Here is a 3,983-nt window from a genome sequence, read left to right as displayed (position 1 = left end):
TTGCAGACTATATAAAAGTAGCTTAAAACTCTGAACCACTCACGAAAAAAAAATTCACTTTACTGGAATCTAACCTCAGTATAACACTGAATTATCTACTACTACCCATAAGAACAATTTAAAAGTAAGAAAAATGCCTGGGAACCTTCATTAACAGTATTTTTAAGTTAAAGTTTTTACTTTAAATATCTGATGATTACTCAAATATCCTAAGTCATGAGGCAGTCCCTAAAGACAATAAGTTATAAATAGTCTGAATTTAATAACTTAAATGTGATATGGTTAATATAATACACACTGCATGTGTATCTCAACCAACATCTTTCAGGTGAGGTGAGAATTAAAAGGTTTAAATTTACCGTTTTAATTTCTGTTCAGTAGAATGATGTCAGTATTCTTGTAACAGTGATGATATTCATTATTGTAAATATGCTAATATACATATTACTCTGAATTACACTTGACTGATTTCTATGTACACATGGTTCCATATTCCAAATGAAAAATTTCAACGGTACAGTTTTATAATCAAAGCTGAGGTTAACAAATGCTTTCTGACTTCTGAAAGCACTTCCTAAAAGTGAATAAACTAGTTATAAGTAGGTGACCATTTCCTTTTTCCCTTTACCATGATGAACTTCATGAAACATTAATTCCCAAGGTATATTCGTTTCTAGACCATACCGCTTACATGCTCTTCTTTCAAAGGCAGTTACCATTTGTTTTACAACTTCATCTAAAACAATGTGGTAAGCTGAAAGTGTAGAAGTGAGCAAAATTCAAAAGAAATTGAACAATCTAAAATACAAATTCTTGGGTAGCCAGGAAGAATTTGGGCTAAAACGCCAAACAGTCTCCAAATGATTTAAGAGCTTCCCATCAGTACAGGATGCTTTACCAAATGTGGTTTCACCAAGGTTACTACTGATGCATAGCGCTCGAATACAGGTGGAGACCCAATTTCTAATCATGTTTAGCAGTATCCAGATCTACTTGATATACATCTGATTTTTTGCACCAAGGAACAAAATGCTTGTAATCCTCCATTCCCGATACTACATCATACATTTCCTGCATAGAATATCCTATAACTCTCCTCTCTGAATATTCTTTTCTTTTGTTTATTAGTGGTGCAGCAGTTCTGAAAAAAGTTCTTGCATATACCTCCTTAGGCAAAATTGAGGTATGTAATGGAAGAGTTCTGCACATCAGTATCCCACAGGAATCTAAATACCTGACATTTCCACAGGTCCCTGCACTGGAGCCAGGGCCCCCGCCACTGGCGCAGGCTTCACACGGCATCCTGAGACCAGTCTTTTTCAGGGCCCCCTGATGGTCTGAGCTGCCATGATCATCTTACTGAAAATTTCAAATTATCTTGCAGAAGCCCTCAAACACTCTATTGTTACAAAGTATTTCCCCTGTATTTGAAAGGTAGATGTCCCATTTTTTAAACCATATAAATTAAGGAGACCCTTTCCACTATATGAATTCTGGTGCCATGTGTTAAAATATTTTTCTTTCACCACTCTGCACCTTTTTAATTTTTGTTTTCTCTGCCAGGTATATTATCAGATCTTGGCTGAGAAGATACTGAGCCTTTAATTCTTTATCACCATTTTATCTGTTACCTATGGGCTGAACTGTAGAAGGATCTCAACACAAGCTATCTGGCTTTCCAATTTATATATTTCTATAAATCCTACTTAAAATTACCAACACTATTTTTTCCTTTTCTGATAATACTTATTACTGCACAAAAAAACTAAGAAAACACATTTTAAAAATAAAATACATATCTACAACAGTTGTACAGATGAGTTTTCTGGGGAAACTTCTTTCTATAATTACAAAACAGAAAATCTAGGATCTGATCATATAATTAATTTCATCAGAACAAAATCTCAGTATTTGTTGAATATTCTCTGGAGAGTTCACACATTCATATTTCCTCAAAATATCACCTATAACCTAATGACTCCTACATATTTATCTCTAGCTCCTGATTCTAACCTCCAGTTTCTAGTTGTATATCTATCAGTGCTGTTATCCCTCCTCCTGCTTATCTATATTTTAGCACTTAACCAGGGAATAATAACTCCATATTGTTCCCCTTTTTCCCCCATAAACTGCTAAATGACTTATTTATCTCTATCTCCATAGTACTTGTGCTCTTGAGTCATATATTTGTATTGTATTAATTAACTTGAATAAATTACCATGTTTAAAAAGATACTTGAGAAAAGATTCTATAATAGCCTTTTTAATATATTTTATAACTATTTATAAAATTTACATTATATACAGAATATACATTTTAATGTATATACATTTTAATATATATAAATATACATTACTTATTTATTTTTCTGATATTAATTCCTCATACTTCAGCTTTACCATGACTTTTTTCCCCTTGTCTCAATGAGAAGAGAGGAAACATATTCACTGCTTCCATCTGTATACCATCTCTTTCAGAACATAAAGATTTATTAAGCATCCTTTCCTCTTCTCTTGTCTTTGACTTACCTGGTTTTCTTTTATGACTTACTTCCCAAACTTTTAATCACTCCCATTGCCTTTTCTTAGGCATTTTCCAAGGTATTCACATCTCTATATCTGTAGTAAGATATAGGGCCACAAAAAGGAACAAATACACCAGTTGGATTAGAGAAAGAGTAAGAAGACTGATTTGTGGTTAACTTTAGGTAGACGTACAAAACTTTACTTACATATCCTGCTCTCATAAATAGATCACTAGTCAAAGATTCCAAAACACACACAAAGAGGCTCCTTTTTCTGTAAACCTACCAGTGAAGCCATGCCATTAAAATGCTAGTGGGCTTTTCAAGTGGCTCCTTTATTTACTAGTCAAGATCCACATGTAAGGAAAGTCTTGCGACTGAGATTATGACATTCATCACTTGATCAATATTATTTATACATTCTGTGGTGTTCATGGGTGAAGGCACTATATAAATATTGTCATTACTATAAATAAGTTAATATCACAGGAGAAATAAGTGTATTTGCTTGAAGACCCAGTACAAAAATGATAAATGAGGGAAGTTGGTGAGAAAAAGCATTTTTCTTGGCCTGTGGTCAAAAACCAAAGCTTTAAACAATTGCAGGGAACTTTCTCTAGACATGAACTGGGAAACAAATTTAGCTAAATATAAATCAAAGGAGTTCTCTTTATTGTAATTCAAGGATACCATAATATAGGAGGCAAGGGAGATTGCCAAAGGAAGAAACAAATATTTCCTTCCCAATAGAGAGATCTTTGTAAAGCATGAGTTTTTCACTTCTATTGTCACAATTCTTTGATGCACACAGAGAGGCATGCTGTGGCCTACAAAGAGGAGTTATGGAATTCTGGCTAAGAGGTGGTGAGAAGAACACTGTTGTGAAGCCAAGTACCACTGAGTTAAAGCTGCAGCTTCACTGTTACCTGCCTGCTCTTGAGTTACTTATTCTGTGCCTCAGTCTTCTCTTTTACAAGATGAATCTAGTAATAGTAGGGATCTTAGTGTATTCAGTACCCAGCACAGTCCTTAGCCCACAGCTAATATTCAGTAAATGTTATCTTTGTCATTAGTTTTACTAGATTTTTTTCCAAAATCCATTCCTATATGGCTTTTCAGTTGATCCTAGCTTATTTTATTTACTCATTACCAGGCACTCACTCTGAACACTTGCTTGAGCTGGTCTGGGAAATTCTATACATTTCCTTGATCATGGTGGGTTTTTCATTATGCATTTATATTTTGTGCTCTTTTCACATATTTGGTCTGATAAAGTTTCACTTCTTATTTCATATGTAGTTCTAAATTTACTCCATTTTTTGTCTTTTTCTTCAAACATGACTAGTTTTAAGTACTTTCCATTTTCTGTTCTCTTAGGTTTTTATTATTATTTTTTTTTACAATGATACCTGTTACATTCTTTGAATGACTTCTTCCATAGCTAAAATGTAAATTCTC

General features: G+C 33.6%; 1 pseudogene across 1 annotated transcript; it reads right to left on the bottom strand.

Annotated features, from left to right (window-relative positions):
* Nucleotides 1-593: 593 nt before the first annotated feature.
* On the bottom strand, nucleotides 594-3,739 carry LOC307058197 (coenzyme Q-binding protein COQ10 homolog B, mitochondrial-like; annotated as a pseudogene). Its single transcript has 2 exons — nucleotides 3,687-3,739; nucleotides 594-1,314 (listed from the first exon to the last, which is right to left on the bottom strand). The product of its transcript is annotated as a coenzyme Q-binding protein COQ10 homolog B, mitochondrial-like (transcript).
* Nucleotides 3,740-3,983: the final 244 nt, after the last annotated feature.

The sequence above is a fragment of the Hyperoodon ampullatus genome (genome assembly GCF_949752795.1).
Source record: "Hyperoodon ampullatus genome assembly, chromosome: 1".
NCBI classification, from domain to species: Eukaryota; Metazoa; Chordata; class Mammalia; order Artiodactyla; family Ziphiidae; genus Hyperoodon; species Hyperoodon ampullatus.
Note: the sequence above shows the minus strand (reverse complement) of the source record. Positions and strands in the feature narration are given on the sequence as shown.